This window comes from Cynocephalus volans, chromosome 11 (assembly GCF_027409185.1).
Source record: "Cynocephalus volans isolate mCynVol1 chromosome 11, mCynVol1.pri, whole genome shotgun sequence".
Lineage (NCBI taxonomy): Eukaryota > Metazoa > Chordata > Mammalia > Dermoptera > Cynocephalidae > Cynocephalus > Cynocephalus volans.
The window spans coordinates 113513801-113527044 of record NC_084470.1 but is presented as its reverse complement, the minus strand read 5'-3'; the positions used below and the strand labels follow the sequence as shown (position 1 = coordinate 113527044).

At 44.7% G+C, this 13244-nt stretch overlaps 1 protein-coding gene and 1 long non-coding RNA gene across 4 annotated transcripts in view; one reads left to right on the top strand and one right to left on the bottom strand.

Moving 5' to 3' along the window:
• Positions 1–3661: 3661 nt before the first annotated feature.
• LOC134391386 (uncharacterized) lies at positions 3662–7638 on the bottom strand. The gene is made up of 3 exons (XR_010024946.1): positions 7536–7638; positions 4492–4560; positions 3662–3988 (listed from the first exon to the last, which is right to left on the bottom strand). It is a non-coding gene; the product is annotated as an uncharacterized LOC134391386 (long non-coding RNA).
• Positions 7639–12980: 5342 nt separating this feature from the next.
• Positions 12981–13244, top strand: part of ATF3 (activating transcription factor 3) — a 53395-nt gene continuing 53131 nt past the window's right edge. For all 3 annotated transcript variants that reach the window (XM_063114309.1, XM_063114310.1, XM_063114311.1), the window contains exon 1: positions 12981–13084. The gene's annotated coding sequence lies outside the window, so the exon portion shown is untranslated. The remainder of the gene's footprint in view (positions 13085–13244) is intronic.

Genomic DNA, 13244 nt, shown 5'->3' with positions numbered 1-13244 from the left:
CTCTCTATCTGTGGAAGATATCATTTGCCCATCAAAAAATACCTGCATGATTTTTTTTTTTCTAATGTATTAGCGTGCAGTGTATTTTCATTTGTGGCTTTAATACCCCTCAATGTTGTGCTTGGGAAATTAACTTTTAGAAAGATGAAAAATGCCTTAAATGATAATAGGTGACAATTATCTCTAACAATTGCTCTCCCCATAATGAATCCCATCTTCCAAAATCCATCCTAAAATTTGCATTTTTAAAAGTTAGGCTTACCCATATCTTTTGAATATTGATAAAACCTGATTTTAGGGCTGGCCAATTAACTCAGTTGGTTAGAGTGCAGCCTTATAACACCAAGGTCATGGGTTTGGGTTCCCATACAGGCCAGATGCAAAAAAATAATCTGATTTTGTCTATCCATGTGTTTTTTAAATGCTCCCTGATGTTTTTATCTTTATCAATATACAATGGAAAACAGCATTAAAAATCTGAAAGAAAGAGAAAGTATTCAAAGCTTCACTTCATTGGGAATGACTATGTTCTAGATATTAAAGGATAACTTACTAAGAACAAATGCTCTGATGCTCCTTGTGAAAAAAATGCTGAAGAGAGTAGTAGTATGACATTCATGACACCTATATAACATGTTCCAGGCCAATTAGGTAAAAATTGCTCTAAGAATTTTTATTCTTTCCAAAATAAATATATTTAATAATTTCCAAGTGAATACATTTAATAAACAATATTTGTTAAAAGTACATAGATAATGGAAGTATTTTGAAAAAGGCAATCTCTGGGATGTGGATTCACAAGTCTGAACTCAACCAAGTAAAGTCCCTGCAGTGACAGTTACTTCTGCTGATGGGGGAGGGGGTTGAGAGGTTAGAGTTCTAAAATGACAGTGACAGTGAGGCAGGAGTGAGTCTACAGTAGGCAATGAGAAGGACAGTCCTACGGAGGCAGTTGAGAGAACGGAATCCCAGAGGCTGTACTATCAGGGCTCAGGAACCTTCAAAGAAGTCAGCGGAGAACAAGGAATTAGATAAGATTTGCTAGTGTGGAAGGAATGTGTTCAAAGGGTTATGTGAATGAAAAATCAGAACGCCTGGAGTGTAATTAGAAAGCTGGGAAGTTATTCTAAAGAAGGAAATGGCTATGTTGTGTGTGCTACTGGGGAAGGGAATCTGAGTTGGTTACTGATAGATAAATACTTGCACTAATTAACTGTTTTCTTCAGTAGGAGTGGGGTGAGTTTTGACAGACATTCCAGATGAGGGATAAAAGACCCAGGGTTAAAACTACATTGTAAATCCTAAAGTGGATGGGAGAAAAACATTAAGAAATAATTTTAAGACCAAGGGATTAAAAAATCAGATAGATTTGTGTGATGGATAATTTTGTGTCAAACTTCAATGGACCACGAAGTGGCCAGATACTTGGTCAAACACTATTCTGGGTATTTCTGTAAGGATATTTTGGGTTGAAATTAACATTTAAATTAGTAGATTGAGTAAAGCAGGGTGCCCCCTATAATGTAGGTGGGCTTTATCTAATCAGTTGAAGGCCTGGATAGAATGAAAAGTTTGATCCTACCCAGAATAGGAGAGAATTCTTTCTGCCTGACGTCCTTTGAACTGGGACACTGGCTTTGAACTCATACTGGAACTACACCATCAGCTCTCCTGAGTCTCCAGCTTGCCAACTCACCCTGGAGATCTTGGGACTTGCCAGCCTCCATAATTGAGTGAGTTGATTCCTTATATACATCTTATTAGTTCTATTTCTGTGCAGAAGCTTAATACAATCTGGGTTTAAATCATAGCTCTGTTTCTTAATAGCTGTGTGCTCTTAACCAAGTCCCTTAACTTAGCCTATAAAATGGAAATAAATACAGGGTGAGTATACCTTATCCAAAATGCTTGGAACCGGAAGTGTCCCGGATTTTGAATTTTTTTCAGATTTTGGAATATTTGAGCATCTCTAATGCAAATTTCTGGAATCTTTTTGAGTATCATGTAAGTGCTCAAAAAGCTTCAGATTTCAGAGCACTTCAGATTCCAGATTAGGAATGCCCAATTTATATTCCACTCTGCACAGGATTGTAAAAAGGATTAATTGAAACAATTACATAAAGTATTGAGCACAAAGCCTGGCACAAAGTGCTCAATGAATAAACATTGTTATTGTTATTATAGGAGTCTCTATTTTGAGAAAAAAATCTAGGTGAAACAGATGTATTCTTCGTGAGTAGGACGGTAGTATCAGAGTAGGAATTGTCAAAGTTTACTCTTGCCAACAATGAAGCGTCCCTCATTTCCTCTTTCTTTCTAGTCTTCTCTATTTCCAAGAAAGCTACTTTCTGTGTTTTATCACCCTCATGTAACTCTTTGTATGGGAAAATTCACCTGGACTGCTTTCGAAAACCCTAATTAAAATCTTGTGAAAAATCTTCCAAATACACACCATTATGCTCTTGACTAATGAAACATAGTAGATGTAAAAATATGGGCTTTCTGTTTTAGGATTTTGCAGAGGCACTAGGTTATCACTGAAAATATTAGTAATCATTGTGACATACTATATATTTTCAAAACTAAATATGATAGTAACTTATGCTGTCATTAGCCTTTCTTAAAATTGTGTGTAGCGTCAATTCCAGTTTCCTGAGAGTTCTGGCTAGTAAAGCTTCACTGTAAAGTCTCCCTCTCTTTGGCAATGGTAACATCTACAGAAGAGAATAAATACAATCTCTTCATTTTATATGCTTAAATCTCAGGGCAGGCTATGAGATATCGCCATGCTTCTGCATACCAATCCCATTTCAAAGAATTGTAATTTGAAATTCTACTTCAAATAGAAACACTCCATTTAGCAACCAGTCTGAACTATCTATAGAAACAGCAAAGGTACTGAAATTTTTGTTTTTAAATATAAAGTGTAGACTAGCCAACTCCTCTATGACAAGAACCTGACTAATAATGCCAATGTGTGGATTACAGTTCTGACCTATAGAGATGAACAAAGTTTCACCATCTTGCATTTAAAAGTACACTGTACTATTTAGATCCCAAAATAATTCAGAGTTTGGTTATTGGTTTTATTTTCCTTCATTCCTTCCACATGGATGGTGGGGTGCAGGGGGGTATTAGTGTGGGCATTTAAAAGAATGAACCTATGTCCCCTATAGCAGCAAGACAGGTCAGCAATGCAGTTCCTCTCAACTGTAAAATAAACCTCTCTTCCCAAATTTACTCATATTTATTCAATGAAACAAAACCCTACAAAAAAACCGAAGCTCTTACTATATGCTAGCACTATTCCAGATGTGAGAGATTCAAAGATAAAGACACTAGTCCATACTCTCAAAAGTTTAGTCTAATGAGAGAAACAAATATGTAAGCAAACAATCCCGACACAGTGACCAATAAATGAACAACAGATGTATGTCCAAAGAAAGCAGGTACAACATGAGGGCAGGGAAAGCTTTGTAGAAATGCTCACATGCTGCTGATAGGATGCAGGTGGCCACTCCCAAGGTTAAGTATTTTGAAAGCAAAAACTCAGTTTCCAGACTAAAAATTTTAATATCGGAACCTGAGAACTTTTATGTTAAGGTTTTTATACATTATATATACACACAGCAATAACCCACAGAAAGGGAAATTAGCTCAGTTTGAGGATATGAGTCATCATCATTCACACCTGCTCAATTTAAGACCCTCCCAAAATAGGTATTACATTGAGGAAAATGTGGTTACAATCGTACAAAATTAGGACAAAGAGAACTCTGCTGCTGTATGAACAATATAAAACAGTATGCATACTTCTGGCTGTATTTAATTGCTACGAATACTAGTATTAGATTGTAAATGTCAGTCTTTAAAAACTGTTTTAAGGTGGATACTGAATGGGGCATAACCCCCTAAAAAGCTTGAAGATACCATAGTCATTCATTCCAAATTTTCAAAAACTTCCAGTTCACAACAGCCCATGTGGTACCTATGGGGAAAAAATGACAATTATACTTGCAGATTTGTCATTCATTCATGTCGTAATCCCACAAACTACCTTTATTCCACAACTAACTTTCCATTTTTTCCTAAGAAAAGGGCATATAAAAATTTTTTTAAAAGGTTATATAGACTTTAAAAACTTGAAGTAGAAATTTTCAACAACCCAACCATTAGAAAATGTTCTCACAGTACCATTTAACATTTCTCGTTTATCATTATATTTAATATCGTGCAATTTCTAACACCATCTAATGAGATCACAGCCGTTATGAACACCTCTGGAGGCTGTGAAACCTGAAGATGCCACAACAGAAAGCAGGTCACTGTGACATGGCAAACCACTCTGCAAAGTCAAAACTGCAGATCCCTTTACACTGACAGAGCTTCTTTCCAGAAGCCCCATCCCACCTGTATTATGTGTTTGTGTTACTATAACAGAAATACCTGACACTTGGTAACTTATAAAAAACAGAGGTTTATTTGGCTTACGATTCTGGGACAGCTGCATCTGGCACAGGCCTCAGGCTGCTTCTACTCATAGCGGAAAGCGGCAGGCAGCTGGTGAGTACAAGCAGATCACATGGTGAGAGGAAGCAAGAGAGAGAGGGGAGGTGCCAGGGTCTTTTAAACAACCAGCTCTCATGGGAACTAACAGCAGAACTCACTCACCACCCATCTTCCCCCAGGGAAACCATTAATCCATTCATGAGGGATCTGCCCCCACCACTCAAACAGCTTCCAGCACTGCCACATTGGGGATCAGATGTCCACAGGAGTCTTGGTGGGGACAACACATCCAAACTCTATCATTCCACCCATGGCCCCCCAAAACTCATGTCACTCTCATATACAAAATACAATCATTCCACCCGAACAGTCCCAAAAGTCTTTGCTTGTTCCTGCACCAACTTAAAAGTCCAAAGTCTCCCCTGTGACCAAAAGCAAAAGTCTTTCCAGCTGTGAACCTGTAAAAACAAAACCAGATTTATCTACTGCCAAGATACAATGGTGGAACATACAATGGGTACACGTTCCCATTCCAGAAGGGAGAAATAGGCCAGAAGGAAGGAGAAACAGCCCCCAAACAAGTCTGAAACCCAGCCGGGCAGACTTTATGTCTTAAAGCTCCAAAATAATCTTCTTTGACTCCAAGTCCTGCATCCTGGGCACTATGTGGCATCTGGATACCCAAAGCCTTGGGCAGCCTCACTCCCACAGCTCTGTCAGGCACAGCCCAGTGGGCTGCACTGGTGCCTGCAGCTTTTCCGGGCCTGCGTTGCACATTGCCACTGGTCCTGCAGTTCTGTGGTCCTGGCGGCAGCCCCGCTGCCTTGGCTCTACTAGACGTTTCCCTGGTGGGGGCTCTGACCCCACTTTCCCACTCAGCATTGCTCTAGGAGATGGCCTCTGAGGTGCCTCCGCGTGCGGCAGGTCTCGGCCTGGGCCCCCAGGCTTTTCCATACATCCTCTGGAATCTGGGTGGAGGCACCCAAGCCTTCCTAGCTCTGGCATTCTGCGAGCCTGCAGACCTAACACTGCGTGGATTCTGCCAAGGCTGCTAGCTTGTATTTTCCAAAGCTGCACATCCAGCCACACCTGGGACCAATTTACCCACAGCCAAAGCAGACAAAACAGCTGGGGTGCTGTTGCTAGAAGCAGCTTCCCAAGGTGGTCCTGGTCAGTGAGCATGTGGAGGGCTCCTCAAGCCTGTTCCCCAAGACCATTCTGTCTCCCTAGGTCTTTGGGCCTGAAATGGAAGAACTGGCCCCAGAGGCTTCTGCCATGCCTTCAGGGCCTTTTTCTCCTTCTCTTCATAATCCTTTTCTTTTGCACTAATCTTCTTAGCTAATGGTCACAGGGCTGCATCATTCCATGCTCTCTGCTTCTCTACCACATGGCCAGGCTGCAAATTTTCCAAATCTTTACACTCTGCTTCCCTTTTAAATTCTGGCTTTACATCATGCCTTTTCTGCCATAACTCAGCAGAGGCTGTTAAAAGTAACATGCAGCTTCCTTAATGCTTTGCTGCTTAGAAATTTCTTCTTCCAAACATTCTGGTTCACAACTCTTAAGTCCCACCTTCCACTAAGTCCAAGGGCATGGACACAATGTAGCCAAGTTCCTTACTATGGTGTAGCAAGGTTTATCTTTTGTCCAGTTCCCAATAAGTTCCTTGTTTCTGAGACCTCATCATCAGCATGGCCTTTACTGTCCACATTTCTATCAACATTCTGGTCACAACGATTTAACCACTGAACTCTAAAACATTCCAAATATTCTCTCATCTCTTTGTCATCTTCTAAGTCCTCCAAACGTTGATTACCCAGTTCCAAACCTGCTCCCACATTTTTGGGTATCTGTATAGCAACACCCCACTCCTTGGTACCAATTTTCTATATTAGTCCGTTTGTGTTGCTATAACAGAAATACCTGACACTCGGTAATTTATAAAGAACAGAGGTTTATTTGGCTTACGATTCTGGGACAACAGCATCTGGCACAGGCCCCAGGCTGCTTCTACTCATGTGGAAAGCAGCAGGCTACTGGTGGGTACAAGCAGATCACATGGTGAGAGGAAGCAAAAGAGAGAGAGGGGAGGTGCCAGGGTCTTTTAAAGAACCAGCTTTAGTGGGAACTAACCAAGCAGAACTCAACTCACTACCCCTTGTCCCCCAGGGAGAGTATTAATCCATTCATGAGGGATCCACCCCCATGACTCAAACAGCTTCCAGCACTGCAACATTGGGGATTAGATTTCCACATGATTTTTGGCTGGGACAACACATCCAAACTCTAGCACCATCCATGGCAGAGTGTCAATTTCGCAAGCTGTCCAGCACTGCTTCCTTTAAATACGAAGCTTTTATCTGCTTCACTCTGATACTGGTGGGGCTCAGGATGGAACCCCTGGGTTCTGTGGTATCACCGTTTGCTCCTCACACGGTGACCTTAACGCCTCTGTGCTTGACCTGACCCTAGACAGGCCATTGCCTTTAACACCAAGGTGGGCATCGTCCCTCCTACTGCCACCCGACTTCAGACGCAGTGGCTCAGGAAGTCCAGGCCGCCCTCTCCCCAGACCCCCCCCCCCTGCAGAAGCTGAATGACCTCCCCATGGCCAGTCACTGTGGGCTGGGCCCAGCCTCCGACGCCTAGACGGGCTCTGTCCACTCGACCGGCCCTCGCCAAGCCCCACTCCTGTTCTGACTTTCACCCAAACTGCACCCCGTCCACCAGAGAACTTTCCAGAACCCTGCCCCCTTGGGAAAGCCCTGAGCTGCCGTCCAGGAGGGGACTCTGAGTCACTTATCGAGAGCCTACTCTGTGCCGGGCCGAGGGAAGGGCTGGACTTACAGGCTGGGGAGGACCCCCACTTCCCGCCCCGGGAGCGCCCGCGCTCCAGCATCTCCAGTCGCCCCTTGGGCCCCCCCTCCCCTCGGACTGGGCCCCGTCCTCGGGGAAGACCCGAGGCGGGACAGGAAGGGACGAGGAGAACCGCACCCCGCCCCGCCTCGTCCCCGGACCCCCTTTACCTCACACGACCCCACAGAGGCCGCAGGAGCTAAAATTAGAAACGGCGCGGCGCACGCTCACGTGCCCGCCCGGGCAGGGCGGGGGCCAGGGGCGCGGTCCGGGTGAGTCACCGGCCCCGCCCCCGCCCGCCAAAAACGCGCTGACGTCAGCCGCTTCCCCGAAGGGTGACGTAAGCGCGCCGCGGGGAGCCCGTAGGCCGCCGGTAGAATGTTTACAGAGTTTCGATGCCTTAAAGGGACTAGGCCAGGGATTGTGAGAGAAGCGGGGAAACAACTTCACTCACCCACCGGCAGATCAGAACCCATCTTATCCCCTTGGTACCGAACAGTGTTGACTGCTGAGATGGTGATGAGGACAGGGGAGCAACTGAGCCTGCCTGAGGCCCCTTGAAGTCCCAGAATCTCCTCCTGGAAGCTCTCCTTGATTAGCCAGAAGGACGTCTCAATTGCCCTCTGATAGTGACCCAGAAGTCAGGAGGAACGTCCTATGGCCCTTGACTCCCTACCCCTCCTGCAGCCTCTCAGCACATGCTTACGCCTCTGGTGGTAGACAGAGGCTGTGGTTTAAATATTTATGTAATCCATTAACTTGGGCCAGCTAGACTCATTTATCACTGTTTTGACTGGGTCTAAACAGTCATTAGTCATGTGACCTGAAACAAATTACTTAACCTCTCTGGGTGTTAAAGTCGTGGACTGGTGTCTAAAGTCTCCTCCTGTGCTCATAGTGGGTTCCTGAGGGCAGGATCCCTGTCCAACACATGATTGTTCAGCACTGTCACAGCCTCATAGGGAACTAGCAATTTACTGAGGTTTACTTTGTACTTTTCATTATCCTCCCTCCCTCTCTCATTTAATCCTCATATCACCTCTGGGAGGTAGATGTTACTGTCCCCACTTACTGATGAGGGAGGAAATTGAGAAACGTGTGTGTATGTTTCCCTAGGTCACACACTAACGGATGGCAAGCTGGAAGTCGTTTCCAGTCAGTCGGACTCTAAAGTCCGTGTTTTTGGTGATAAATGTGGGCTGTGAAATGTATGTCTTATTCTTGGTATGTGAGTCCCTGAAAACCAGTTTTTTCTCTTTTAACACAATCCCAGTGCCTCTGAACAAGTACCTCACTCCATGACAGAAGATCTCCAGAGGAGGGGGCAGGTCTCAGGACTCGTACGAGGGTAGGGCAAGAGGGGAGGCATCACACTCAGATGCCCACCCTGCATTGCAGGACCCTGGGAATGAGTGCCTCCTTCACTTTTGCACCCTAGCACTTCACCTGGCCCATCCTATTCCCAGCCCTCCCAGGCCTATCCTTGACTCTGTTTCCTTTCTGGAAACTAGAGAATCCCAGTGGCCAGATTTGCCCAAGTGCAAAAGCAATACCCTGTTTCTCCTCTATCATAATCCCCTCTCAACTATAAAACAAAAGAAAATTTCCTATTAGAACAGCATGTTTGCGCCAAAAACAAATTAGAGACAACAATAGCTTCTTGAAGTTTTGAGCAAAATAATGGTTACTGAGTATTGGAAATGGAGCCAAGTGGGTGAGCTGCTGTCACTGTTATCTTCTGATAGCCATTATTAGTCTTTGGCTAGGTATCACAGTCCCATCCTCAGGCTGCACATGCTGGCTGCGCCAGAAGCACCTTCCTCCCCCAGCTTGCCCCCCCCCCCCGGAGACATTTAGAACTGACTTCTCGCCACTCCCTGGTCTCCAGCCACCACCAAGCTCTCCACTTTGTGTCCCGCTGCTGAAGGAAGCACTGCCCACTGCTCTGCCTGTTCTGCCAGGTGTTCTGGTGCCTGTGGCTAAACATCTGTGTGTGCTCCGCAGGAGTTGGAGAAAACCACCTGCAGCCTCAGGAATTGGGGGGTGGGTTTGTGAGGGACAGCAGCTTCTTCCTCTGTATTGGGGCTGGACACACAGATATGGGAGCTTAGAGCAGTATGCTACCTCCAGGCCAACCAGGCAAAAAGACCCTGTTTTATAACTAAGGGAACTGGGGTCCAGGTGAGGTGATCTGCCAGGGGTCCCATGGCCTATTAGTGGTAGAGAGTCTGAGGCACCCAACTTCGAGCTCAGTTCTTTTTCTGTGGATCACCCACACACCCCTGTTATAAGACTCAGGTGGACAATGGCGTGAACATGTGTAAACATGTCATAAATGTGACGGAAGGGAAGACAAATAATGACATGAAGTAAATATAGACGTGAAACCATAGGGAAGAATTGAAGAGCATCATTTCTGAGGCCCTCTGGCTATTCCCTGTTCCCCTTTCTTTCTCTGTCCCGCCCAGTTTCAAGACAGGTGAGGGGGTTGTTCCTCCTCGGATCTGGAAATCATTTCCCAGTGGAATGACACCGTGAGGTGGATTGCCATTTTTAAACCTTCAGTCATAATGACCTGTGTGTCATTTCAGGTTTTGATTTTTTATCTCCCAGCCTTCACTCCCCTATCATTTCCCTATCCTAAAGCCCCATTAAATGTCATTAAGGGCCATAAATGTAACTGGCCACTAATGTGGAAGGATTGTGATCTCTGGCAAACAGCCCCAGCAAGCAGAAGAGCAGGAATCCTGGGCCTATTCCCAACCGTGCCAGTGACTCACTGTGTGACACAAAACAAAGCACTGCTTTTGTGGAGAGAGATTCGTGGAGTGGTGGGACACACAGGGCCTGCTCCCTGACAGGTGGAAGGGTCTGGAAAACACCACTCAACCGGCCCTCAGCATAGTGGAAGCTCAGGGGTCCCTGGTTGAATCCAATTCCATAGTAACCCATCAGCAATGGCCCGTGGGCCAGCCATGTGCTCTGTCCCCTTGAGCTCCTGTGTCCGATGGAGCCACTAAGATGGTTTGGGCTGGATTATGGCACTTGCCCTTCACAGTATCATAGGTTAGGAATGCACCCTGATTATTTCTAACTCTACTTTAATAACTTGTTCTAGATCTGCCCTCCAGGAATTCATTTGAAACTTTCTTTTATCTATTTATATTTTAGCCTGTATGGCCTTTTCAGGCAACAAGTAGATTTACCATTTATTTAAAAGCATGTAAGTGTTAAAACACAGAAAGTGCTACATAAGGGTTTGTTATAATAACAACAACAATAATTTGATGATTATAATATGGTGTATATAATAGATATAATTACATTATAATTTGGTGATAATTATTAGTTCAGATGGCCTCACAGGCTTATTTTCAGTCACTCACTATCTTTCTCTTTATCTCCCCGCACACCTCTCTCCCTCCCCCACTAAAAAATATTTATGAATGGAGTGAGGTGCTGCAATGGGTGTAACTCTACTCAAAAACTTATGTGACAGATTCAGTGTCACCAAGGACTTACCATCTAAGATCAACATATGTTAGGTGCTTGACTTAGCTTGGGCTGCTATAACAAAATACCATACACTGGGTAGTGTAAACAACAGACATTTGTTTCTTGCAGTTTAGAGCCTGCAGATTCAGTGTCTGGTAAGAGACAAGCTCCTGGGGTTGCAGATGGTCTCCTTCTTGCCGTGTCCTTCCATCGCCTTTCCTCAGTGCTTGCCCATGGAGGGAGAGAGCTCTCTTATCTCTTTCTCTTTTTATAAGGGCACTAATCCCATCATGAGGGTACCACCCTCATGACATAATCTAAATAGAATTACCTCCCAAAGGCTGCACCTCCAAATACCATCACACTAGAGGTTAGATCTTCAACATACGATTGGTGGGGAGAAGGGGGCACAAACATTCAGCCCATAACAGTGCTCAGTAAATACTGGATGGATGGATGGATGGATGGATGGATGGATGGATGGATGGAATAAGAAAAGAGAAACCCATGTGGTAATTGGGTAGAAACCACATAGACGTATTAGGAATGGCTACATTGGGGCCTGGAGGGCAAATGTGAGAATATGATTGGCGTGGAGGGAGAAGGAAATGTCCCAACTTTACAGAAGTTGTGTGTATGTGAGCTCTCCTCAGATTGGCCTTGGGGCTCATCCTGGTGGACTAGCTGCTTCCCAGGCTGCTGAATGATGCATAGAGAAGGCACCGCTACCAGGTACTGTGGGGTGGCAGGAGAGGAGGTGAGCATGGGTCCAGAAGAAGACCAGGCCCTGTGGCCATCTTCTTTTTTGATCATAACCACAGTAGAATGAAGTTTTAGAAGCCAAGTGATTCAGTAGGTGAGTGAATAAATACATCCAGACAATTGAATGTTATTCACTGCTATCAAGCTATCAAGCTCATTTCTTTTTTAAAAAAAGACATGGAAGAAGCTTAACTACATATTACTAAGTGAAAGAAGCCAATCTGAAAAGGCTACATACTGTATTATTCCAACTATACGACATTCTGGAAGAGGCAAACTATGGAGACAGTAAAAAGATCAGTGGCTACCAGGGCTTGAGGGGTGGGAGAGATGAATAGGCAGATCACAGAGGATGTTTAGGGCATGAAACTATTCTGTATGATACTATAATGGTGGAGACATGTCATCGAAATTTTGCCCAAACCCATACATCACCAAGAGTGAGCCCCAATGTGAACCATGGACTTTAGGAGACAGTGATGTGTCAATTGGGTTAATTGATTTTAGCAAATGTACCAGTCTGGTAGGGGATGTTGGTAGTGAGGGAGACTATGCAAGTGTGGGGACGGGGGTATGTGGGAAATCTCTGTGTTTTCTTCTCTCCATATTTGCTCTGAATCTAAAATAGCTCTACAAAATAAAGTCTATTGTTAGAAAAAAAAAAAGGTGAGGTGGGTGGTAACACCTGTAGAGTTCATTCCATTGTGGAGTTTCACACAGACTTGGGCTGGAATCTGAGCCCCACTACCAATCAGCTCTGTAACCTTGGAAAAGTTACTTAACCCCCCCTAATCTCAGTTTCTCAACTCCACGGGGTTTGTAATTCCTTCCTTAGAGAGTTTCAAGAATTAAATTCAGAACTCTTATGTAAACAGTCTAACTTAGCACCTGGAATATATGGCATGATAAACATATACAAACCTCTCCCCCATTTCCTCCCTAATGACTGTGACTATTATATACTCTGATGTCTGCTAATTTTAAAGTCAGGCCTGCGGAGGAAATCTTCCTTGGATGAAAGTGCCTCTTCTACTAGGAAGGGTATCTATGGGGGGGGTGTGGGGGTTGAGATGGAGGACAGTGTGTCCTCAGATGCTCAGTCAGAGGCCTAGCCACAGAAGGCCAGATGTGTACTTGAGCCCCAGAGTCGGTGTCAAGCCCCTCACTCAGCTTTCTGCCGTGAAAAGGTCAGGATGATAGAAGGCTGTCATATTTAGATGATGGCTCGCAGGGAAGCCTCGGTGGGTTAGTCACCTATGATATGACATCATATTGCCACTCAATATAGTAACAGCTGTTGGTTGCTTTGGGGGGCGGGGGTGGAGTCAGCTTTAGTTGACCAACCATGCCTTGAGGATAAATTGGATGGGATCAGCTGGGAAGACATGACAAGAGGAGAAATCCTCCTCTAAATAGGATGTTCCACAGTTTCCTAAGGATTTTCAGCACTTCACCCCAAAATGTGAGTGTTGTCTTTTCTTTGTCTTTGGGATCAAGTGTGGGAAATGTCACAGGAGAAAGGTATTTGGTCAGGAAGCCTCTAGCTGGGGGAATACCCACCAGGGCCAGGCTGGGTGATGCCACCCTGAAAAGGGGTGGGAAAGTGAGAAGTTCAGTGCAGA